The following is a 24,871-nucleotide window of genomic DNA, read 5'->3' on the forward strand; positions in this document are numbered from 1 at the left end:
CTTTCTGAAAGTACATACTGACAAATGCTAATAAGCATTCATCTAAAACGTTTCCTAGAAAAACTTAAAAAAGTCAATAATCTAGAGAGTTTTTGTAAGATGTTTCTTCTATCAACCAACGAAGAAACACATTGGTACTTTCCCATGATGAGTGAGTGCTTCAGGATCTCTTGCACTTATATGTGCAGCAGAGTACAGCAAAGGAAGCATGCTGGGCCCATAACCCAGAGGTAGGCAGATTGAAACTATCCTCTGCTATATGCATTTTTTTGTTTGTTAATTAAAGTAATCCAAAACTGGGATTGATATTTTGGCTCTTTTATTTTTACTTAAAGTACAATAACTTTTACCATTTTAATTTGTTTTAATAGTATATTGACAGTATTGTTTTCTTTCAAAAATCCACTTAATTTTCTTTACCCTATTATTAAAATGGTAATTGACAAAAACAAACTACATTGTCACCAGAAGAGCAATACAAAATGTACAAGTGATATATTAAAATCATATTTCCAGCTTGAATTTCAATGATGCATTGGGGCAACGATTTTGTGAGAAACATCTTCACCCTTAAATAAAGATTTTCTTAATTCCTTACCTGTGTGCTAATTAGATATCACCTTGTTTTCATATTAAACAGACTTCCACATGAGAAAGCAGCAAGGATGCAGTGGCGTTAATGTTTCCTGGTGTCAACTTGTATTATTTCAGTAGACATTGAAATGAGGATGCATCTTGCTGCCTTTCCAATGAAGCAAGTTTAATTTAGTAATAGGTGAAAAACCATCCTTACAAAGGTGTTAATCAGAGACTTGGCTTTGTGGACACTTTTCAGAGAACAAATTTGTTAGCATAAAAATAAAGCCAGAAAATGAAGAGCTGTTTAATCACTCAATTGGATTTTTCTGCCAGCATATTTTTTTTCTCTGCAACCCACTGCTAAATTGTGCTTCCTAGCTGTTTTTTATAAAATCACTGAATCAAATCTAACTCTGATTACATCAGAGAAGGCCAGGTACCCTACACCATAAGAGGGGGCTTGAAATTTTGACTTGTCTACTTAAATATCACCAAAATCTGATCACAAGGTCAATTACGTCCCTGGGTAGGATTTAACCACCAACCTTTTGGTTAATAGCCGTACACACTAACCAATTGCGCCACAGAGACACTTTGCAAAAAGTACATACTGACAAAGGCTAATAAGCATTCATCTAGAACGTTTCCTAGAAAAACTTTAAAAAGTCAATAATCTGGAGAGTTTTTGTAAGATGTTTCTTCCATCAACCAACGAAGAAACACATTGGTACTTTCCCATGATGAGTGAGTGCTTCAGGATCTCTTGCACTTACATGTGCAGCAGAGTACAGCAACGGAAGCATGCTGGGCCCATAACCCAGAGGTAGGCAGATTGAAACTATCCTCTGCTATATGCAATTTTTTTTGTTAATTAAAGTAATTCAAAACTGGGATTGATATTTTGGCTCTTTTATTTTTACTTAAAGTACAATAACTTTTACCATTTTAATTTGTTTTAATAGTATATTGACAGTATTGTTTTCTTTCAAAAATCCACTTAATTTTCTTTACCCTATTATTAAAATGGTAATTGACAAAAACAAACTACATTGTCACCAGAAGAGCAATACAAAATGTACAAGTGATATATTAAAATCATCTTTCCAGCTTGAATTTCAATGATGCATTGGGGCAACGATTTTGTGAGAAACATCTTCACCCTTAAATAAAGATTTTCTTAATTCCTTACCTGTGTGCTAATTAGATATCACCTTGTTTTCGCATTAAACAGACTTCAACATGAGAAAGCAGCAAGGATGCAGTGGCGTTAATGTTTCCTGGTGTCAACCTGTATTATTTCAGTAGACATTGAAATGAGGATGCATCTTGCTGCCTTTCCAATGAAACAAGTTTAATTTAGTAATAGGTGAAAAACCATCCTTACAAAGGTGTTAATCAGAGACTTGGCTTTGTGGACACTTTTCAGAGAACAAATTTGTTAGCATAAAAATAAAGCCAGAAAATGAAGAGCTGTTTAATCACTCAATTGGATTTTTCTGCCAGCATATTTTTTTTCTCTGCAACCCACTGCTAAATTGTGCTTCCTAGCTGTTTTTATAAAATCACTGAATCAAATCTAACTCTGATTACATCAGGGAAGGCCAGGTACCCACACCATAACAGGGGGTTTGAAATTTTGACTTGTCGACTTAAATATCACCAAAATCTGATCACAAGGTCAATTACGTCCCTGGGTGGGATTGAACCACCAACCTTTTGGTTAATAGCCGAACACACTAACCGATTGCGCCACAGAGACACTTTGCAAAAAGTACATACTGACAAAGGCTAATAAGCATTCATCTAGAACTTTTCCTAGAAATCTTTAAAAAGTCAATAATCTGGAGAGTTTTTGTAAAATGTTTCTTCCATCAACCAACGAAGAAACACATTGGTACTTTCCCATGATGAGTGAGTGCTTCAGGATCTCTTGCACTTACATGTGCAGCAGAGTACAGCAACGGAAGCATGCTGGGCCCATAACCCAGAGGTAGGCAGATTGAAACTATCCTCTGCTATATGCAATTTTTTTTTGTTAATTAAAGTAATTCAAAACTGGGATTGATATTTTGGCTCTTTTATTTTTACTTAAAGTACAATAACTTTTACCATTTTAATTTGTTTTAATAGTATATTGACAGTATTGTTTTCTTTCAAAAATCCACTTAATTTTCTTTACCCTATTATTAAAATGGTAATTGACAAAAACAAACTACATTGTCACCAGAAGAGCAATACAAAATGTACAAGTGATATATTAAAATCATCTTTCCAGCTTGAATTTCAATGATGCATTGGGGCAACGATTTTGTGAGAAACATCTTCACCCTTAAATAAAGATTTTCTTAATTCCTTACCTGTGTGCTAATTAGATATCACCTTGTTTTCGCATTAAACAGACTTCAACATGAGAAAGCAGCAAGGATGCAGTGGCGTTAATGTTTCCTGGTGTCAACCTGTATTATTTCAGTAGACATTGAAATGAGGATGCATCTTGCTGCCTTTCCAATGAAACAAGTTTAATTTAGTAATAGGTGAAAAACCATCCTTACAAAGGTGTTAATCAGAGACTTGGCTTTGTGGACACTTTTCAGAGAACAAATTTGTTAGCATAAAAATAAAGCCAGAAAATGAAGAGCTGTTTAATCACTCAATTGGATTTTTCTGCCAGCATATTTTTTTTCTCTGCAACCCACTGCTAAATTGTGCTTCCTAGCTGTTTTTATAAAATCACTGAATCAAATCTAACTCTGATTACATCAGGGAAGGCCAGGTACCCACACCATAACAGGGGGTTTGAAATTTTGACTTGTCGACTTAAATATCACCAAAATCTGATCACAAGGTCAATTACGTCCCTGGGTGGGATTGAACCACCAACCTTTTGGTTAATAGCCAAACACACTAACCGATTGCGCCACAGAGACACTTTGCAAAAAGTACATACTGACAAAGGCTAATAAGCATTCATCTAGAACGTTTCCTAGAAAAACTTAAAAAAGTCAATAATCTGGAGAGTTTTTGTAAAATGTTTCTTCCATCAACCAACGAAGAAACACATTGGTACTTTCCCATGATGAGTGAGTGCTTCAGGATCTCTTGCACTTACATGTGCAGCAGAGTACTGCAATGGAAGCATGCTGGGCCGATAACCCAGAGGTAGGCAGATAGAAACTATCCTCTGCTATATGCATTTTTTTTTAATTAAAGTAATCCAAAATTGGGATTGATATTTTAGCTCTTTTATTTTTACTTAAAGTACAATAACTTTTACCATTTTAATTTGTTTAATAGTATATTGACAGTATTGTTTTCTTTCAAAAATCCACTTAATTTTCTTTACCCTATTATTAAAATGGTAATTGACAAAAACAAACTACATTGTCACCAGAAGAGCAATACAAAATGTACAAGTGATATATTAAAATCATCTTTCCAGGTTGAATTTCAATGATGCATTGGGGCAACGATTTTGTGAGAAACATCTTCACCCTTAAATAAAGATTTTCTTAATTCCTTACCTGTGTGCTAATTAGATATCACCTTGTTTTCACATTAAACAGACTTCCACATGAGAAAGCAGCAAGGATGCAGTGGCGTTAATGTTTCCTGGTGTCAACCTGTATTATTTCAGTAGACATTGAAATGAGGATGCATCTTGCTGCCTTTCCAATGAAGCAAGTTTAATTTAGTAATAGGTGAAAAACCATCCTTACAAAGGTGTTAATCAGAGACTTGGCTTTGTGGACACTTTTCAGAGAACAAATTTGTTAGCATAAAAATAAAGCCAGAAAATGAAGAGCTGTTTAATCACTCAATTGGATTTTTCTGCCAGCATATTTTTTTTCTCTGCAACCCACTGCTAAATTGTGCTTCCTAGCTGTTTTTATAAAATCACGGAATCAGATCTAACTCTGATTACATCAGGGAAGGCCAGCTACCCACACCATAACAGGGGGTTTGAAATTTTGACTTGTCGACTTAAATATCACCAAAATCTGATCACAAGGTCAATTACGTCCCTGGGTGGGATTGAACTACCAACCTTTTGGTTAATAGCCGAACACACTAACCGATTGCGCCACAGATACACTTTGCAAAAAGTACGTACTGACAAAGGCTAATAAGCATTCATCTAGAACGTTTCCTAGAAAAACTTTAAAAAGTCAATAATCTGGAGAGTTTTTGTAAGATGTTTCTTCCATCAACCAACGAAGAAACACATTGGTACTTTCCCATGATGAGTGAGTGCTTCAGGATCTCTTGCACTTACATGTGCAGCAGAGTACTGCAATGGAAGCATGCTGGGCCCATAACCCAGAGGTAGGTAGATTGAAACTATCCTTTGCTATATGCATTTTTTTTGTTAATTAAAGTAATCCAAAACTGGGATTGATATTTTTGCTCTTTTATTTTTACTTAAAGTACAATAACTTTTACAATTTTAATTTGTTTTAATAGTATATTGACAGTATTGTTTTATTTCAAAAATCCACTTAATTTTCTTTACCCTATTATTAAAATGGTAATTGACAAAAACAAACTACATTGTCACCAGAAGAGCAATACAAAATGTACAAGTGATATATTAAAATCATCTTTCCAGGTTGAATTTCAATGATGCATTGGGGCAACGATTTTGTGAGAAACATCTTCACCCTTAAATAAAGATTTTCTTAATTCCTTACCTGTGTGCTAATTAGATATCACCTTGTTTTCACATTAAACAGACTTCCACATGAGAAAGCAGCAAGGATGCAGTGGCGTTAATGTTTCCTGGTGTCAACCTGTATTATTTCAGTAGACATTGAAATGAGGATGCATCTTGCTGCCTTTCCAATGAAGCAAGTTTAATTTAGTAATAGGTGAAAAACCATCCTTACAAAGGTGTTAATCAGAGACTTGGCTTTGTGGACACTTTTCAGAGAACAAATTTGTTAGCATAAAAATAAAGCCAGAAAATGAAGAGCTGTTTAATCACTCAATTGGATTTTTCTGCCAGCATATTTTTTTTCTCTGCAACCCACTGCTAAATTGTGCTTCCTAGCTGTTTTTATAAAATCACTGAATCAAATCTAACTCTGATTACATCAGGGAAGGCCAGGTACCCACACCATAACAGGGGGTTTGAAATTTTGACTTGTCGACTTAAATATCACCAAAATCTGATCACAAGGTCAATTACGTCCCTTGGTGGGATTGAAACACCAACCTTTTGGTTAATAGCCGAACACACTAACCGATTGCGCCACAGAGACACTTTGCAAAAAGTACATACTGACAAAGGCTAATAAGCATTCATCTAGAACGTTTCCTAGAAAAACTTAAAAAAGTCAATAATCTGGAGAGTTTTTGTAAGATGTTTCTTTCATCAACCAACGAAGAAACACATTGGTACTTTCCCATGATGAGTGAGTGCTTCAGGATCTCTTGCACTTACATGTGCAGCAGAGTACTGCAATGGAAGCATGCTGGGCCGATAACCCAGAGGTAGGCAGATTGAAACTATCCTCTGCTATATGCATTTTTTTTTAATTAAAGTAATCCAAAATTGGGATTGATATTTTAGCTCTTTTATTTTTACTTAAAGTACAATAACTTTTACCATTTTAATTTGTTTAATAGTATATTGACAGTATTGTTTTCTTTCAAAAATCCACTTAATTTTCTTTACCCTATTATTAAAATGGTAATTGACAAAAACAAACTACATTGTCACCAGAAGAGCAATACAAAATGTACAAGTGATATATTAAAATCATCTTTCCAGCTTGAATTTCTATGATGCATTGGGGCAACGATTTTGTGAGAAACATCTTCACCCTTAAATAAAGATTTTCTTAATTCCTTACCTGTGTGCTAATTAGATATCACCTTGTTTTCACATTAAACAGACTTCCACATGAGAAAGCAGCAAGGATGCAGTGGCGTTAATGTTTCCTGGTGTCAACCTGTATTATTTCAGTAGATATTGAAATGACGATGCATCTTGCTGCCTTTCCAATGAAGCAAGTTTAATTTAGTAATAGGTGAAAAACCATCCCTACAAAGGTGTTAATCAGATACTTGGCTTTGTGGACACTTTTCAGAGAACAAATTTGTTAGCTTAAAAATAAAGCCAGAAAATGAAGAGCTGTTTAATCACTCAATTGGATTTTTTTGCCAGCATATTTCTTTTTCTCTGCAACCCACTGCTAAATTGTGCTTCCTAGCTGTTTTTTTTTTATAAAATCACTTAATCAAATCTAACTCTGATTACATCAGAGAAGGCCAGGTACCCTACACCATAAGAGGGGGTTTGAAATTTTGACTTGTCTACTTAAAGATCACCAAAATCTGATAACAAGGTAAATTACGTCCCTGGGTGGGATTGAACCACCAACCTTTTGGTTAATAACCAAACACGCTAACTGATTGCGCCACAGAGACACTTTGCAAACGTATGTTCTGACAAACGCTAATAAGCATTCATCTAGAACGTTTCCTAGAAAAACTTTAAAAGTCAATAATCTGGAGAGTTTTTGTAAGATGTTTCTTCCATCAATCAACGAAGAAACACATTGGTACTTTCCCATGATGAGTGAGTGCTTCAGGATTTCTTGCACTTACATGTGCAGCAGAGTACTGCAATGAAAGCATTCTGGGCCCATAACCCAGAGGTAGGCAGATTGAAACTATCCTCTGCTATATGCATACTATATTATTGCATACTATGCAATAATGTTTCAATTTGCATTACCCAGCAGAATTAGCTTTGCATATATAGATATAGTGCAGCAGAATATATTGGTGGTTGTAGTCAATTGTAATTACCTGTAGGTGACAAGAAGAGAAGAAACGTAAATTCACAATCGACATCAGCTGAAGATAAATTGATACTGATTGAACGCTGCTGTTATGTGTCAATTTTATCACGCTTTGATAAAAATGCACGCTTAGATCAATAAATGCACAGCCAAATGGCTTTGCACAGCCTACACCATTGGACTTAAGTAGAAGACTATTACAAGTGAAACCAATAATTGAAATCTGTAACCACCCCCCACCCCCTCAAATGCCAGGCAATAAATTACCTTAAAAACAACAACCAGGCATTCCACAAAGATTAAACTGGGTCTATATCATTCAAAACTTTAAAAAAGTACTTCAAAATCACATACTATGCAATAATGTTTCAATTTGCATTACCCAGCAGAATTAGCATTGCATATATAGATATAGTGCAGCAGAATATAATGGTGGTTGTAGTCAATTGTAATTACTCAGCAGAATTAGCTTTGCATATATAGATATAGTGCAGCAGAATATATTGGTGGTTGTAGTCAATTGTAATTACCCAGCAGAATTAGCTTGCATATATAGATATAGTGCAGCAGAATATATTGGTGGTTGTATTCAATTGTAATTACCCAGCAGAATTAGCTTTGCATATATATAGTGCAGCAGAATATATTGGTGGTTGTAGTCAATTGTAATTACCCAGCAGCAGCTCTACTGCACTCAACATCACCAGTGCTCACAATATATATAATGCTATATACTATGCCATAGTGGTGCTTACTATATAACACCTCCTACTGCGTTCCCCCTGGCAATGAGCATGACACCCAGAGAGTGAAACCCCTGGCAATGAGCATGACACCCAGCACGTGAAACTCTTGGCATTGAGCAGTTTTTGTAAAAGTAATTAGAAGCTTTACTGTAGGGCATAGTGTATCACAGATATTGTGGTGAGTGACATAATATGTTCCAAAGGGCATTAATGTGTGGGGCTTAACATGGTGGAAATGACTGTACTTTTTTCCCTGTGGTGGCCGAGGTCTGTTGGTGCAGGGTCAAGAACTGGGGTGTAAGGTAGTCTTTGCCTGAAAGGCTACGCCCATTTTATGGAGACCATACCCATTTTTGCGAGGTCACGCCCCCCCATCCCGTCCGGAGCGCTCATGCAAATATAGTTTTTTTTATATATATATATGGGGGAGGGGCACAATTTTTAATGCCAATGGTGGCGGGGGGCACGCATTTTTAAATCTCGCATTTGAAGCCAAATTGTTTAGAAACACCCCTGCAAGAAAATATCTGCAAATCCAATGTTACCATAAGTGTGGCATATACCTGCGCTTGCTCGCGGGGTGAGAACATCTCCCTAATTTAATTCAGCGATATGAATAGAGGTTGTGCAGCAGCCACAGAAAGGGTTAATCTCTGCAGCTTGTCACTAAATTACATTGTGGCAATTTTAGCTGGGAGCTGCAATAATTACTCTAATACATAACACAACCAACACTTCTATATTCACACAATATACTGCATGGTGAATATAGAAGTGGTGCTTGCTAAACAGCACCTCCTACTGCATTCCACATCACCGCTGGTCACACTCATATCAGGCCCATAATGCTGTATACTATGCCATAGTGGTGCTTACTATATAACACCAGGTGCTGTGCAGTGGTCAAAACACACTAACTGGTCCCATGCTGTTGTTGAACTAAAGGCCTATACACACGATGAGATTCGGTCTATGCTAATAGGTTTAAAAAGGTTACATAAAAGCTACTTTGGGGTATATGCAATTCACGGCGAATCGCGGCAAATTATGGCCGTTTTTAAATTCGACACAATTCGACATGTGAATTCCGGCAGGTGGCTGCCGGAATTCACCATATTCAATGAAAAACGGATTCGACAGTCCCGCGGGCGAAAAACGGACAATTTGACGTATTTTGCCGCGAATTAAAAAAACGGGAAAAAACGGAAAAAACACGGAAAAAAAAATGGCGTGGGGTCCCCCCTCCAAAGCATAACCAGCCTCGGGCTCTTCGAGCTGGTCCTGGTTCCAAAAATGCGGGGGGAAAATTGGGCAGGGATCCCCCGTATTTTTAAAACCAGCACCGGGCTCTGCGCCTGGTGCTGGTGCAAAAAATACGGGGGACAAAAAGAGTAGGGGTCCCCCGTATTTTTTACACCAGCATCGGGCTCCACTAGCTGGACAGATAATGCCACAGCCGGGGGTCACTTTTATGCAGTGCCCTGCGGCCGTGGCATTAAATATCCAACTAGTCACCCCTGGCCGGGGTACCCTGGGGGAGTGGGGACCCCTTCAATCAAGGGGTCCCCAGCCACCCAAGGGCAAGGGGTGAAGCCCGAGGCTGTCCCCCCCATCCAATGGCTGCGGATGGGAGGCTGATAGCCTAGAGTAAAATGACAAGAATATTGTTTTTTCCAGAAGAACTACAAGTCCCAGCAAGCCTCCCCCGCATACTGGTACTTGGAGAACCACAAGTACCAGCATGCGGGAGAAAAACGGGCCCGCTGGTACCTGTAGTTCTACTGGGGAAAAAATACCCAAATAAAAACAGGACACAGACACCGTGACAGTAAAACTTTATTACACACTGCCGACACATTCATACTTACCTATGTTGACACGCCGACTGCCACGGTCTCCGACGATCCGAGGGTACCTGTGAAAAAAATTATACTCACCTTCCAGCGTCCAGAGGTACATCCACGTCCAGAGATACATCCACGTACTTGGCAAAAAAAGAAAACGGACACACGGACCACCGGACTGAAAGGGGTCCCATGCTGACACATGAGACCCCTTACCCCGAATGCCGGGACACCACGTGACTCCTGTCACTGAAGTCCCTTCAGCCAATCAGGAAGCGCTACTTCCGTGGCGCTCACCTGATTGGCTGTGCGCTGTCTGTGCTGTGACAGCGCATCGCACAGCTCCGTCCATTATATTCAATGGTGGGAACTTAGCGGCTAGCGGTGAGGTCACCCGCCGGTCAGCGGCTGACCGCGGGTAACCCCACCGCTGACGGCAAAGTTCCCACCATTGAAACTAATGGACCGAGCTGTGCGATGCGCTGTCACAGCACAGACAGCGCACAGCCAATCAGGTGAGCGCCACGGAAGTAGGCGGCGGCTTAGCGTGTGTAACTCTGCTAAATTCGCCTTGCGACCGATCAACTCGGAATGAGGGCCTATATTTCTTTATATAATGGACACCTCAGTTTCTATTCATTCATGTCCTGCCCCCTACTCTGTCAGACCCCTTCCCCTCTACTTTTCTGACCCCAAACGCCACTCATTCTTGTTGAGTGCTGGTGGGCCCATTCAGAATTTTGCTATGGGGACCACAAAGGTCTAGTTACGTCACTGGGCAGGGTTATAGAGGAGGCGGTGCAAGGCATCCTGGGAACAGTCAAAGCTTTAGCCTGTTGGTGCCTTGGATCAAGATCCAACTCTACACCCCTATGTTAGTGTAGTGCCTTTTGGGGTTAAGGTTTTACAGAAAGTTACAGGTTTTTTTAATTTAGTAAAATATGCCCCATTTTAAAGATAGGGCATTTAAATTTGTTGCACCTGTGCAGTACATAGCAGCCTGCAGGGCATGTACAGTGGCTTCATTTGGGTGCACATACATTGCCGGCTCCTGGTCGCAAACTGAAATTATTGTGTGTAAGTGTAATTAGCGGTGTTTATGTCATACAGGGGGGTGGGGGAGGTTTGTGGTTGGTGGGGGGCACGCTGTGTGATTATTATCCTGCATCTATACATACATGCGCTGACACCTGGACATACACTGATGTACCCACACCTAATATCCATACATACACACCCTGACACCTGGACATACACTAACATTCCCACACCTGCATCTATACATACACACGCTGACACCTGGACATACACCAACATACAAGCACCTGCATCTATATATACACGCGCTGACAAATGGACATACACCGACGTACCCACACTTGCATCTATACATACATGCACTGACATCTGGACATACAAGCACCTGCATCTATACATACACGCGCTGACATCTGAACCTACACTGACGTTCCCACACCTGCATCTATACATACACATTCTGACACCTGGACATACACAGACGTACCCTCACCTGTATCTATACATACACGCGTTGACACCTGGACGCACACCGACGTACACACACCTACATCTATATATGCATGGATGCAAATGTGGGTACGTTGTAGCATACCGCTGTGTTTCACCAACCATCACAGCGCTCTCCCCCTGTTTTCTTTCATTACTCACGTGAGTTACATATGAACTTTAACTGCAGTAAATAAGAGGCGTTGGTTACAACTGTTGCTGTTCATCCACAAGAAGGAATTTAATGTATCAATTACAATTGGAAAGTAACGATTTAATTACAACAGCTGTATCCAGGAGGATTTTTTGGACACTTTAATAGACATTCCGTTGTCATCAAGGGCAATATGAAATAGATACTGATTACATTTAGATATGGATAGTGGTGCCTATATATGTTGACTCCATTGTATTTTGTTGAATGTGGGTTTCTTCTGTCTATATATATTTTTTTTAAAATAAAGAGCTTGTATATTCTATTTTTTGCGCTCCCTTGATAACAAGTGTGATTATCTTTAAAATTTGGTTTATTATTGGTAGAACAGTACTAACTATGGGAGCAGCATTTTATAATATATGGTAAAAATTAATAGATGTATAAAGATTAAATAAGCAACAAATTGGTGAAATAGATAAGTTTTGATAGGAGCGCTGGGTTCTATATATATATATATATTGACATTTGGTTATATATATGTATAGACTTTATAAATTCTTGACAGAGATGTGCCTGAGCAGCAGCCCTCCCCAGCCCTATCTCAAATCATACTTATTTTGCATAGGAGATACCATGGTCATGAAGATTGTTCTCCCAGGGTGAGGTTCATTCATTGCATTCTGGGTATGCTGATCCCTGTGATTTCCCCAAATGTGGGAAACTGGACTGCATTATTTGTGGTAGTGAGGTACTGTGTTTGTGCTTTCCTCTGGTCAGCTCTGGTAAAAGTCAGATTTCTTTATCTCAGATCTTCCTCTAGCCTTGTTCTTCTTTCGAGAGTTCCCTTGTGCTGCCTCAGTTGGATCTCCTTCACTTGACAGGGGGGTGCCCGAGCAGCGACCCTCCCCAGCTCTAGCCCAACTCCTACTTACCTGCCAGGTGAGATACTATGATCATGAAGGTGCTTCTCCCAGGGCAAGGCTCACCCATTGCACTCTGGGTGTGCTGCTCCTGCGGTTTCCCCAAATGTTGGACACTTGACTGCATAATTTGTGTTTCCCCTGGTCGGCTCTCGTATAATATAGATCTCTTTGTCTCAGGTCTCTCTCCAGCCTAGTTTGCTGTCTGTTTCCACTTCTCTTTTCTTGAGCCACTCCCTTCTATGCCCTTGCTCACTATCCTGACTTCTCCAGTCTGCTTACTTTGTGCCTTCCAACGCACAATACAAACTACAGGTAGTGCTGCAGGGCCCACGCCCTTTTACTTGCCTTACAGAGCAGCTCTGGAGCTGTTACAGTGCCCAGCTGCTGCAAGAAATCAGCTTGAATGCTTCAGGGGCTGGGGCATAGCCAACATGAGCCCCACACCGAAGGAGGGTGGAGGTGTTTAATGTGAACTAGGGGTCATCCAAGCGCCGCAAAAGGCCGCCATGCCCTGCACGCCCCTTTTCTCTTTTCATATGCAGACGAGGGTTGACGCCAACTTTGACCCACTGCTTGGATGACATCACCATATGCAAATCCATCTGCTGCAGGCCTTCCCCCAGGAATGCTTGCACTAGTTGTTGCATTTGGTTTGTTGTTTGGGGGTGCTTCAGTATTAGGCAGCCTTCTGCCCTCCCATGTTCATCTGAAAATATGTGTTCTCCCTGCAGTTGTTGTCCCCAGATGAGAGTTTCCTTATGCTGCCTCAGTCGTTAACCGTGGCTGGATCTTATTGGCACTCGCGGTCGGGATATTCCTCCCTGCCGTGGGGTAGAGACCTCCTTTTGCTCGGTCTCAAATTGCTTTTTCCCCTTCACCGCTGTCTTTACATCAGACGTCCGCCGTGATGTAGCTCGTTCATGAATGGGCTTATATCTCAGCAATCAGAGTGTCTGGTAGTCACCTTCCTTACGCGTTTCTCCGCTGTTATCCAAGAGCGGTTTCGTCAGAGGATACATCAGCAGCCTAGCAGGCTCTTTTTAAAATGCACCGGACCAATAGCATTACTAATTAGTTGATTGGATATATACATGTACTAATTGGATGCATACATGTAATGACTCACATATGGAACAACTTTCTAATTGCAATTGCACATATAAAGGCATTTCATAATATAAAAATAAGCAACATGGTGATTAAAAATAATAATAAAATAAGCAACAAGGTGGTTTAAAAAATAACAGAAAATATATAATCTATATACAGATTAACCTCTAATCTTTCAATCAATACCTCATCTCTATAATCACATACACATAATTCAGAGACCCAGCACTAAGGATCCCCATTTACTTATATAAAACCTTTTAGGGTAACATAAATCCAACACACTACTAAAGCAGCTCTTGTGGCGCAGGGGAAACATCACCTGCACTCTATGCAGCGAGTCCCATGTTCGAATCCAACCCGCTCAGCTTAACATCCATATTATTTATTTACTTTTAATGGGATCATTCTATCAATTCATTTTTACCTTTAATTTTTGTTAATATTATTTCTATATTTCATTATTTTAACCCCTGGAATAATTACATTGCTGCTTAAACAACAAAAAGAATTGAAGAAAGAATAATTATTAAACAGACAATTTAAGGATTCGAAGATTTAAAGATTTAAAGATGTAAAAATTTAAAACAGGGAGGGGGGGGGGGGGAGGGAGGGGGGCCTTTTGGGAGAAGGAGGGAAAAAAAATAAAAAAATAAAAAATATATATATATATAGAACCAAGAGAAAGTGTAAAAAGAGGATGGAGGAAGAAATCTGATGTTCATCATTACTAGTGGATTTTACTAAAGAACTTTAAAGGAACACACACAACAGGATTATACAGTTTCATACTAAGAGGAATGCTGTTCCCAAAATAGCTACTTCTAATAATTTTGTTTATTTATTAAACATACAATAAATGGATATTCAATAAATAATATATTAGGTAAATCAATAGATAAAATCTTCAGAGACTGCCAATGTTGTTCAGTTCGATGCTCTCAATCAGACCATCAGGTGTAGGGGTACCCAAAGAAAAAATCCAAAATGCCTCCCTTGTCAAGTAAAGGAGATTCAACTGAGGCAGCACAAGGGAACTCTCATCTGGGGACAACAACTGCAGGGAGAACACATATTTTCAGATGAACATGGGAGGGCAGAAGGCTGCCTAATACTGAAGCACCCCCAAACAACAAACCAAATGCAACAACTAGTACAAGCATTCCTTGGGGAAGGTCTGCAGAAGATGGAATTGCATACGGTGATGTCATCCAAGCAGTGGGCCAAAGTTGGCTGGAACCCTTATCTGCATATGAAAAGAGAAAAGGGGTATGCAGGGCATGGCGGCCTTTTGCTGCGCTTGGATGACCCCTAGTTCGCATTAAACACCCCCACCCTCCTTCGGTGTGGGGCTCATGTTGGCCATGCCCCAGCCCCTGAAGCATTCAAGCTGATTTCTTGCAGCAGCTGGGCACTGTAACAGCTCCAGAGCTGCTCTGTAAGGCAACTAAAAGGGTGTGGGCCCTGCAGCACTACCTGTAGTTCGCATTGTGCGTTGGAAGGCACAAAGTAAGCAGACGGGAGAAGTCAGGGTAGTGCGCAAGGGCATAGAAGGGAGCGGCTCAAGAAAAGAGAAGTGGAAACAGTCAGCAAACTAGGCAGGAGAGAGACCTGAGACAAAGAGATCTGAATTATATGAGAGCCGACCAGGGGAAACACAAATTATGCAGTCAAGTTTCCCACATTTGGGGAATTCAAAGGGGCAGCACACCCAGAGTGCAATGGGTGAGCCTTGCCCTGGGAGAAGCACCTACATGATCATAGTATCTCACCTGGCAGGTAAGTAGGAGTTGGGCTAGAGCTGGGGAGGGTCGCTGCTCGGGCACCCCCCTGTCAAGTGAAGGAGATCCAACTGAGGCAGCACAAGGGAACTCTCGAAAGAAGAACAAGGCTAGAGGAAGATCTGAGACAAAGAAATCTGACTTTTACCAGAGCTGACCAGAGGAAAGCACAAACACAGTCCCCCACTACCACAAATAATGCAGTCGAGTTTCCCACATTTGGGGAAATCACAGGGGTCAGCATACCCAGAATGCAATGAATGAACCTCACCCTGGGAGAACAATCTTCATGACCATGGTATCTCCTATGCAAAATAAGTATGATTTGGGATAGGGCTGGGGAGGGCCGCTGCTCAGGCATATCTCTGTCAAGTAAAGGAGATTCAACTGAGGCAGCACAAGGGAACTCTCATCTGGGGACAACAACTGCAGGGAGAATACATATTTTCAAATGAACATGGGAGGGCAGAAGGCTGCCTAATACTGAAGCACCCCCAAACAACAAACCAAATGCAACAACTAGTACAAGCATTCCTGGGGGAAGGTCTGCAGAAGACGGATTTGCATACAGTGATGTCATCCAAGCAGTGGGCCAAAGTTGGCTGGAACCCTCATCTGCATATGAAAAGAGAAAAGGGGTATGCAGGGCATGGCGGCCTTTTGCGGCGCTTGGATGACCCTTAGTTCGCATTAAACACCCCCACCCTCCTTCGGTGTGGGGCTCATGTTGGCAATGCCCCAGCATTCAAGCTGATTTCTTGCAGCAGCTTGGCACTGTAACAGCTCCAGAGCTGCTCTGTAAGGCAAGTAACAGGTTGTGGGCCATGCAGCACTACCTGTAGTTTGCATTGTGCATTGGAAGGCACAAAGTAAGCAGACAGGAGAAGTCAGGATAGTGCACAAGGGTATAGAAGGGAGGGGCTCAAAAAAAAAGAAGTGGAAACAGACAGCAAACTAGGCTGGAGAGAGACCTTAGACAAAGAGATCTGAATTATATGAAAGCCGACCAGTGGAAACACAAATTATGCAGTCAAGTTTCCCACATTTGGGGAAATCACAGGGGCAGCACACCCAGAGTGCAATGGGTGAGCCTTGCCCTGGGAGAAGCACCTTCATGATCATAGTATCTCACCTGGCAGGTAAGTAGGAGTTGGGCTAGAGCTGGGGAGGGTCGCTGCTCGGGCACCCCCCTGTCAAGTGAAGGAGATCCAACTGAGGCAGCACAAGGGAACTCTCGAAAGAAGAACAAGGCTAGAGGAAGATCTGAGACAAAGAAATCTGACTTTTACCAGAGCTGACCAGAGGAAAGCACAAACACAGTCCCCCACTACCACAAATAATGCAGTCGAGTTTCCCACATTTGGGGAAATCACAGGGGTCAGCATACCCAGAATGCAATGAATGAACCTCACCCTGGGAGAACAATTTTCATGACCATGGTATCTCCTATGCAAAATAAGTATGATTTGGGATAGGGCTGGGGAGGGCCGCTGCTCAGGCACATCTCTGTCAAGTAAAGGAGATTCAACTGAGGCAACACAAGGGAACTCTCATCTGGGGACAACAACTGCAGGGAGAACACATATTTTCAAATGAACATGGGAGGGCAGAAGGCTGCCTAATACTGAAGCACCCCCAAACAACAAACCAAATGCAACAACTAGTACAAGCATTCCTGGGGGAAGGTCTGCAGAAGACGGATTTGCATACAGTGATGTCATCCAAGCAGTGGGCCAAAGTTGGCTGGAACCCTCATCTGCATATGAAAAGAGAAAAGGGGTATGCAGGGCATGGCGGCCTTTTGCGGCGCTTGGATGACCCTTAGTTCGCATTAAACACCCCCACCCTCCTTCGGTGTGGGGCTCATGTTGGCAATGCCCCAGCCCCTGAAGCATTCAAGCTGATTTCTTGCAGCATCTGGGCACTGTAACAGCTCCATAGCTGCTCTGTAAGGCAAGTTAAAGGGTGTGGGTCCTGCAGCACTACCTGTAGTTCGCATTGTGCATTGGAAGGCACAAAGTAAGCAGACGGGAGAAGTCAGGATAGTGCGCAAGGGCATAGAAGGGAGCGGCTCAAGAAAAGAGAAGTGGAAACAGACAGCAAACTAGGCTGGAGAGAGACCTGAGACAAAGAGATCTGAATTATACGAGAGCCGACCAGGGGAAACACAAATTATGCAGTCAAGTGTCCCACATTTGGGGAAATCGCAGGAGCAGCACACCCAGAGTGCAATGGGTGAGCCTTGCCCTGGGAGAAGCACCTTCATGATCATAGTATCTCACCTGGCAGGTAAGTAGGAGTTGGGCTATAGCTGGGGAGGGTCGCTGCTCAAGCACCCCTCTGTCAAGTGAAGGAGATCCAACTGAGGCAGCACAAGGGAACTCTCAAAAGAAGAATAAGGCTAGAGGAAGAAATGAGACAAAGAAATCTGACTTTTACCAGAGCTGACCAGAGGAAAGCACAAACACAGTCCCCCACTACTACAAATAATGCAGTCAAGTTTCCCACATTTGGGGAAATCACAGGGGTCAGCATACCCAGAATGCAATGAATGACCCTCACCCTGGGGGAACAATCTTCTTGACCATGGTATCTCCTATACAAAATAAGTATGATTTGAGATAGGGCTAGGGAGGTCCGCTGCTCAGGCACATCTCTGTCAAGTAAAGGAGATTCAACTGAGGCAGCACAAGGGAACTCTCATCTGGGGACAACAACTGCAGGGAGAACACATATTTTCAGATGAACATGGGAGGGCAGAAGGCTGCCTAATACTGAAGCACCCCCAAACAACAAACCAAATGCAACAACTAGTGCAAGCATTCCTGGGGGAAGGCCTGCAGCAGATTGATTTGCATATGGTAATGCCATCCAAGCAGTGGGTCAAAGTTGGCTTCAACCCTCGTCTGCATATGAAAAGAGAAAAGGTGCGTGCAGGGCATGGCGGCCTTTTGCGGCGCTTGGATGACCCCTAGTTCGCATTAAACACCTCCACCCTCCTTCGGTGTGGGGCTCATGTTGGCTATGCCCCAGCCCCTGAAGCATTCAAGCTGATTTCTTGCAGCAGCTGGGCACTGTAACATCCCCAGAGCTGCTCTGTAAGGCAAGTAAAAGGGTGTGGGCCCTGCAGCACTACCTGTAGTTTGCATTGTGCATTGGAAAGCACAAAGTAAGCAGACGGGAGAAGTCAGGATAGTGCGCAAGGGCATAGAAGGGAGCGGCTCAAGAAAAGAGAAGTGGAAACAGACAGCAAACTAGGCTGGAGAGAGACCTGAGACAAAGAGATCTGAATTATACGAGAGCCGACCAGGGGAAACACAAATTATGCAGTCAAGTTTCCCACATTTGGGGAAATCGCAGGAGCAGCACACCCAGAGTGCAATGGGTGAGCCTTGCACTGGGAGTAGCAACTTCCTGATCATAGTATCTCACCTGGCAGGTAAGTAGGAGTTGGGCTAGAGCTGGGGAGGGTCGCTGCTCGGGCACCCCCCAGTCAAGTGAAGGAGATCCAACTGAGGCAGCACAAGGGAACTCTCGAAAGAAGAACAAGGCTAGAGGAAGATCTGAGACAAAGAAATCTGACTTTTACCAGAGCTGACCAGAGGAAAGCACAAACACAGTCCCCCACTATCACAAATAATGCAGTCGAGTTTCCCACATTTGGGGAAATCACAGGGGTCAGCATACCCAGAATGCAATGAATGAACCTCACCCTGGGAGAACAATCTTCATGACCATGGTATCTCCTATGCAAAATAAGTATGATTTGGGATAGGGCTGGGGAGGGCCGCTGCTCAGGCATATATCTGTCAAGTAAAGAAGATTCAACTGAGGCAGCACAAGGGAACTCTCATCTGGGGACAACAACTGCAGGGAGAACACATATTTTCAAATGAACATGGGAGGGCAGAAGGCTGCCTAATACTGAAGCACCCCCAAACAACAAACCAAATGCAACAACTAGTACAAGCATTCCTGGGGGAAGGTCTGCAGAAGACGGATTTGCATACAGTGATGTCATCCAAGCAGTGGGCCAAAGTTGGCTGGAACCCTCATCTGCATATGAAAAGAGAAAAGGGGTATGCAGGGCATGGCGGCCTTTTGCTGCGCTTGGATGACCCTTAGTTCGCATTAAACACCCCCACCCTCCTTCGGTGTGGGGCTCATGTTGGCAATGCCCCAGCCCCTGAAGCATTCCAGCTGATTTCTTGCAGCAGCTGGGCACTGTAACAGCTCCAGAGCTGCTCTGTAAGGCAACTAAAAGGGTGTGGGCCCTGCAGCACTACCTGTAGTTCGCATTGTGCGTTGGAAGGCACAAAGTAAGCAGACGGGAGAAGTCAGGATAGTGCGCAAGGGCATAGAAGGGAGCGGCTCAAGAAAAGAGAAGTGGAAACAGACAGCAAACTAGGCTGGAGAGAGACCTGAGACAAAGAGATCTGAATTATACGAGAGCCGACCAGAGGAAACACAAATTATGCAGTCAAGTGTCCCACATTTGGGGAAATCGCAGGAGCAGCACACCCAGAGTGCAATGGGTGAGCCTTGCCCTGGGAGAAGCACCTTCCTGATCATAGTATCTCACCTGGCAGGTAAGTAGGAGTTGGGCTAGAGCTGGGGAGGGTCGCTGCTCGGGCACCCCCCTGTCAAGTGAAGGAGATCCAACTGAGGCAGCACAAGGGAACTCTCGAAAGAAGAACAAGGCTAGAGGAAGATCTGAGACAAAGAAATCTGACTTTTACCAGAGCTGACCAGAGGAAAGCACAAACACAGTCCCCCACTACCACAAATAATGCAGTCGAGTTTCCCACATTTGGGGAAATCACAGGGGTCAGCATACCCAGAATGCAATGAATGAACCTCACCCTGGGAGAACAATCTTCATGACCATGGTAACTCCTATGCAAAATAAGTATGATTTGGGATAGGGCTGGGGAGGGCCGCTGCTCAGGCATATCTCTGTCAAGTAAAGGAGATTCAACTGAGGCAGCACAAGGGAACTCTCATCTGGGGACAACAACTGCAGGGAGAACACATATTTTCAAATGAACATGGGAGGGCAGAAGGCTGCCTAATACTGAAGCACCCCCAAACAACAAACCAAATGCAACAACTAGTACAAGCATTCCTGGGGGAAGGTCTGCAGAAGACGGATTTGCATACAGTGATGTCATCCAAGCAGTGGGCCAAAGTTGGCTGGAACCCTCATCTGCATATGAAAAGAGAAAAGGGGTATGCAGGGCATGGCGGCCTTTTGTGGCGCTTGGATGACCCTTAGTTCGCATTAAACACCCCCACCCTCCTTCGGTGTGGGGCTCATGTTGGCAATGCCCCAGCCCCTGAAGCATTCAAGCTGATTTCTTGCAGCAGCTGGGCACTGTAACAGCTCCAGAGCTGCTCTGTAAGGCAAGTAAAAGGGTGTGGGTCCTGCAGCACTACCTGTAGTTCGCATTGTGCATTGGAAGGCACAAAGTAAGCAGACGGGAGAAGTCAGGATAGTGCGCAAGGGCATAGAAGGGAGCGGCTCAAGAAAAGAGAAGTGGAAACAGACAGCAAACTAGGCTGGAGAGAGACCTGAGACAAAGAGATCTGAATTATACGAGAGCCGACCAGGGGAAACACAAATTATGCAGTCAAGTGTCCCACATTTGGGGAAATCGCAGGAGCAGCACACCCAGAGTGCAATGGGTGAGCCTTGCCCTGGGAGAAGCAGCTTCATGATCATAGTATCTAACCTGGCAGGTAAGTAGGAGTTGGGCTATAGCTGGGGAGGGTCGCTGCTCAAGCACCCTTCTGTCAAGTGAAGGAGATCCAACTGAGGCAGCACAAGGGAACTCTCGAAAGAAGAACAAGGCTAGAGGAAGATCTGAGACAAAGAAATCTGACTTTTACCAGAGCTGACCAGAGGAAAGCACAAACACAGTCCCCCACTACCACAAATAATGCAGTCGAGTTTCCCACATTTGGGGAAATCACAGGGGTCAGCATACCCAGAATGCAATGAATGACCCTCACCCTGGGAGAACAATCTTCTTGACCATGGTATCTCCTATGCAAAATAAGTATGATTTGAGATAGGGCTGGGGAGGGCCGCTGCTCAGGCACATCTCTGTCAAGTAAAGGAGATTCAACTGAGGCAGCACAAGGGAACTCTCATCTGGGGACAACAACTGCAGGGAGAACACATATTTTCAGATGAACATGGGAGGGCAGAAGGCTGCCTAATACTGAAGCACCCCCAAACAACAAACCAAATGCAACAACTAGTGCAAGCATTCCTGGGGGAAGGCCTACAGCAGATGGATTTGCATATGGTGATGTCATCCAAGCAGTGGGCCAAAGTTGGCTGGAACCCTCATCTGCATATGAAAAGAGAAAAGGGGTATGCAGGGCATGGCGGCCTTTTGCAGCGCTTGGATGACCCTTAGTTCGCATTAAACACCCCCACCCTCCTTCGGTGTGGGGCTCATGTTGGCAATGCCCCAGCCCCTGAAGCATTCAAGCTGATTTCTCTGCAGCAGCTGGGCACTGTAACAGCTCCAGAGCTGCTCTGTGAGGCAGTTAAAAGGGTGAGGGCCCTGCAGCACTACCTGAAGTTTGCATTGTGTGTTGGAAGGCACAAAGTAAGCAGACGGGAGAAGTTAGGATAGTGCGCAAGGGCATAGAAGGGAGCGGCTCAAGAAAAGAGAAGTGGAAACAGACAGCAAACTAGGCTGGAGAGAGACCTGAGACAAAGAGATCTGAATTATACGAGAGCCGACCAGGGGAAACACAAATTATGCAGTCAAGTTTCCAACATTTGGGGAAATCACAGGGGCAGCACACCCAGAGTGCAATGGGTGAGCCTTGCCCTGGGAGAAGCACCTACATGATCATAGTATCTCACCTGGCAGGTAAGTAGGAGTTGGGCTAGAGCTGGGGAGGGTCGCTGCTCGGGTACCCCCCTGTCAAGTGAAGGAGATCCAACTGAGGCAGCACAAGGGAACTCTCGAAAGAGGAACAAGGCTAGAGGAAGATCTGAGACAAAGAAATCTGATTTTTACCAGAGTTGACCAGAAGAAAGCACAAACACTGTCCCCCACTACCACAAATAATGCAATTGAGTTTCCCACATTTGGGGAAATCACAGGGGTCAGCATACCCAGAATGCAATGAATGAACCTCACCCTGGGAGAACAATCTTCATGACCATGGTATCTCCTATGCAAAATAAGTATGATTTGGGATAGGGCTGGGGAGGGCCGCTGCTCAGGCACATCTCTGTCAAGTAAAGGAGATTCAACTGAGGCAGCACAAGGGAGGACATCTTGCCTCTGTAGAGCCAGTTTGTGCAAGGAGAGATTGATTGATTCTTTTTTGGTGGGGGCCCAAACCAACCAGTCATTTCAGTCAGTCGTGTGGCAGACCCTGTCGCTGAAATGATGGGTTCGTCAATGTTTTTCTTTTCAATCTAAGCACCAGCAGTTTTCTGTAAGCATCTGCTTCGCTATGATGATTAACACGTCACAAGGGAAAACACTCAGGGCTGGAGGCGTAGATCTTAGGACCAGCTGCTACAAGCATGGCAGAGGTGTCACTATCACTGGTGACACCCAGAGAGGCGGCGAGGGAGATTGTAATGCAGTGCGCGCAGATAAGCAGGGCAATGGTAAAAAGGAGGCATGGTCTCATAGGTAGGGGCGTGGCCTGAATCACCATTTTGTTGCTGCGGGTATCCCGGGGGTTGGGGGCTGCACCCGGGGACTAGTGTGTGAGTAGTGCTGGCTCCTGCACAGTGACAGAAACTGGGTGTTGCACGTAATGTCACAGTGAAACACCCATATTCTGTCACTGAAGAAGAGCCGGCACTTTGGTGTCACCCCCCTTGGCGGGTGACACTCGGGTGTGTGCCGCAACCCCGTTGTGATGCCACTGACCCATGGGAAGCTTTACGTGGCTTACCCATGTGTTAGTAGCCCCAAGCATCTTTTGTGTTAGTCCCTGAAGAAAAACTTCAAATATTGTTTATAATTTTGTAATCAATGGGCCTAATTCAGTAAGGATTGCACATTCTGCTAAGTAACAGAATTTGCAATCCTTTGGTTCGCATGCTGGGGCCACCCATCACAGGGCATGGCCACCCAGTATGCCGCCTCCCTTCTTGACCACGCTGAAATTGCAGTCTCAGTGCAGTTCAGCGTGATCATAAAAAATGGTTTAGCCTCCTGTTGGTGCAGACTGTACGTGTGCGCAGGAAGCCGCCACCATTTTTGTGATCGCAGCGGCTGCATGTGATGTCATGCAGCCGCTCTGACCACGCCTCCTGTTTCTCCGTTGAAGCCCTGCCCCCGCACCGCTCCATCTCCGACTTTGAAATGGAGTGTTGCTGACCCCCCCCCCCGCACCGATTGAAAGTCAGAGGCAATCGCATTATCTGCGGGGTGCCACAGAAAATGCAGGCGCATGCGTATGCTCTTAGCAATTTTTGCAGTTGGATTGCTTATTGCAGGCGGGTGGGCTCGGAATTCTTAGCCTTTTCCTCGCACCCCCAGTTGCGGGAGAATGTGAAGGAGGAGCTGTTGACGGGTCACGTTCCGCTTGACTTGACAATTTTCTCACCAGCAGGTCTTTGAACCTCTGCAGACTTGTGTCTGCCGGAAAGAGAGATACAATGTAGGTTTTAAATCTAGGATCGAGCACGGTGGCCAAAATGTAGTGCTCTGATTTCAACAGATTGAATCCTGGTTAAGCGAATTAAGGGCTCCATCCACAAGTTCCACATGCCTAGTGGAATCGCTCTGTTTTAGCTCCTCCTTCAATGTCTCCAGCTTCTTCTGCAAAAGCCTGATGAGGGGAATGACCTGACTAGGGCTGGCAGTGTCTGAACTGACTTCACGTGTGGCAAGTTCAAAGGGTTGCAGAACCTTGCACAACGTTGAAATCATTCTCCACTGCGCTTGAGTCAGGTGCATTCCCCCTCCTTTGCCTATATCGTGGGCAGATGTATAGGCTTGAATGGCCTTTTGCTGCTCCTCCATCCTCTGAAGCATATAGAGGGTTGAATTCCACCTCGTTACCACCTCTTGCTTCAGATGATGGCAGGGCAGGTTCAGGAATGTTTGGTGGTGCTCCAGTCTTCGGCATGCGGTGGCTGAATGCAGAAAGTGGCCCGCAATTCTTCGGGCCACCGACAGCATCTCTTGCACGCCCCTGTCGTTTTTTAAATAATTCTGCACCACAAAGTTCAATGTATGTGCAAAACATGGGACGTGCTGGAATTTGCCCAGATGTAATGCACGCACAATATTGGTGGCGTTGTCCGATGTCACAAATCCCCAGGAGAGTTCAATTGGGGTAAGCCATTTTGCGATGATGTTCCTCAGTTTCCGTAAGAGGTTGTCAGCTGTGTGCCTCTTATGGAA

At 43.8% G+C, this 24,871-nt stretch overlaps 16 non-coding genes and 2 pseudogenes across 16 annotated transcripts; 2 read left to right on the forward strand and 16 right to left on the reverse strand.

The window, feature by feature from the left end:
- Window positions 1-3,432: 3,432 nt before the first annotated feature.
- Window positions 3,433-3,506, reverse strand: TRNAN-AUU (transfer RNA asparagine (anticodon AUU)). The gene has a single exon. It is a non-coding gene; the product is annotated as a tRNA-Asn (tRNA).
- Window positions 3,507-6,934: 3,428 nt separating this feature from the next.
- Window positions 6,935-7,008, reverse strand: TRNAN-AUU (transfer RNA asparagine (anticodon AUU)). The gene has a single exon. It is a non-coding gene; the product is annotated as a tRNA-Asn (tRNA).
- Window positions 7,009-12,267: 5,259 nt separating this feature from the next.
- LOC134991095 (U1 spliceosomal RNA) lies at window positions 12,268-12,431 on the forward strand. Its single transcript, XR_010195537.1, has one exon. It is a non-coding gene; the product is annotated as a U1 spliceosomal RNA (small nuclear RNA).
- A 152-nt stretch (window positions 12,432-12,583) lies between these two features.
- LOC134991103 (U1 spliceosomal RNA) lies at window positions 12,584-12,725 on the forward strand (annotated as a pseudogene).
- Window positions 12,726-15,337: 2,612 nt separating this feature from the next.
- LOC134991102 (U1 spliceosomal RNA) lies at window positions 15,338-15,479 on the reverse strand (annotated as a pseudogene).
- A 152-nt stretch (window positions 15,480-15,631) lies between these two features.
- LOC134991106 (U1 spliceosomal RNA) lies at window positions 15,632-15,795 on the reverse strand. The gene has a single exon (XR_010195546.1). It is a non-coding gene; the product is annotated as a U1 spliceosomal RNA (small nuclear RNA).
- Window positions 15,796-16,457: 662 nt separating this feature from the next.
- LOC134991099 (U1 spliceosomal RNA) lies at window positions 16,458-16,620 on the reverse strand. The gene has a single exon (XR_010195541.1). It is a non-coding gene; the product is annotated as a U1 spliceosomal RNA (small nuclear RNA).
- Window positions 16,621-16,772: 152 nt separating this feature from the next.
- On the reverse strand, window positions 16,773-16,936 carry LOC134991093 (U1 spliceosomal RNA). Its single transcript, XR_010195535.1, has one exon. It is a non-coding gene; the product is annotated as a U1 spliceosomal RNA (small nuclear RNA).
- Window positions 16,937-17,607: 671 nt separating this feature from the next.
- On the reverse strand, window positions 17,608-17,770 carry LOC134991098 (U1 spliceosomal RNA). Its single transcript, XR_010195540.1, has one exon. It is a non-coding gene; the product is annotated as a U1 spliceosomal RNA (small nuclear RNA).
- A 152-nt stretch (window positions 17,771-17,922) lies between these two features.
- On the reverse strand, window positions 17,923-18,086 carry LOC134991096 (U1 spliceosomal RNA). The gene has a single exon (XR_010195538.1). It is a non-coding gene; the product is annotated as a U1 spliceosomal RNA (small nuclear RNA).
- A 671-nt stretch (window positions 18,087-18,757) lies between these two features.
- Window positions 18,758-18,920, reverse strand: LOC134991101 (U1 spliceosomal RNA). The gene has a single exon (XR_010195543.1). It is a non-coding gene; the product is annotated as a U1 spliceosomal RNA (small nuclear RNA).
- A 152-nt stretch (window positions 18,921-19,072) lies between these two features.
- LOC134991092 (U1 spliceosomal RNA) lies at window positions 19,073-19,236 on the reverse strand. Its single transcript, XR_010195534.1, has one exon. It is a non-coding gene; the product is annotated as a U1 spliceosomal RNA (small nuclear RNA).
- Window positions 19,237-19,907: 671 nt separating this feature from the next.
- LOC134991097 (U1 spliceosomal RNA) lies at window positions 19,908-20,070 on the reverse strand. The gene has a single exon (XR_010195539.1). It is a non-coding gene; the product is annotated as a U1 spliceosomal RNA (small nuclear RNA).
- Window positions 20,071-20,222: 152 nt separating this feature from the next.
- Window positions 20,223-20,386, reverse strand: LOC134991094 (U1 spliceosomal RNA). The gene has a single exon (XR_010195536.1). It is a non-coding gene; the product is annotated as a U1 spliceosomal RNA (small nuclear RNA).
- A 671-nt stretch (window positions 20,387-21,057) lies between these two features.
- LOC134991104 (U1 spliceosomal RNA) lies at window positions 21,058-21,220 on the reverse strand. Its single transcript, XR_010195544.1, has one exon. It is a non-coding gene; the product is annotated as a U1 spliceosomal RNA (small nuclear RNA).
- A 152-nt stretch (window positions 21,221-21,372) lies between these two features.
- On the reverse strand, window positions 21,373-21,536 carry LOC134991107 (U1 spliceosomal RNA). The gene has a single exon (XR_010195547.1). It is a non-coding gene; the product is annotated as a U1 spliceosomal RNA (small nuclear RNA).
- A 672-nt stretch (window positions 21,537-22,208) lies between these two features.
- LOC134991100 (U1 spliceosomal RNA) lies at window positions 22,209-22,371 on the reverse strand. Its single transcript, XR_010195542.1, has one exon. It is a non-coding gene; the product is annotated as a U1 spliceosomal RNA (small nuclear RNA).
- A 152-nt stretch (window positions 22,372-22,523) lies between these two features.
- LOC134991105 (U1 spliceosomal RNA) lies at window positions 22,524-22,687 on the reverse strand. Its single transcript, XR_010195545.1, has one exon. It is a non-coding gene; the product is annotated as a U1 spliceosomal RNA (small nuclear RNA).
- Window positions 22,688-24,871: the final 2,184 nt, after the last annotated feature.

Source organism: Pseudophryne corroboree, unplaced genomic scaffold, assembly GCF_028390025.1.
Source record: "Pseudophryne corroboree isolate aPseCor3 unplaced genomic scaffold, aPseCor3.hap2 scaffold_1200, whole genome shotgun sequence".
NCBI classification, from domain to species: Eukaryota; Metazoa; Chordata; class Amphibia; order Anura; family Myobatrachidae; genus Pseudophryne; species Pseudophryne corroboree.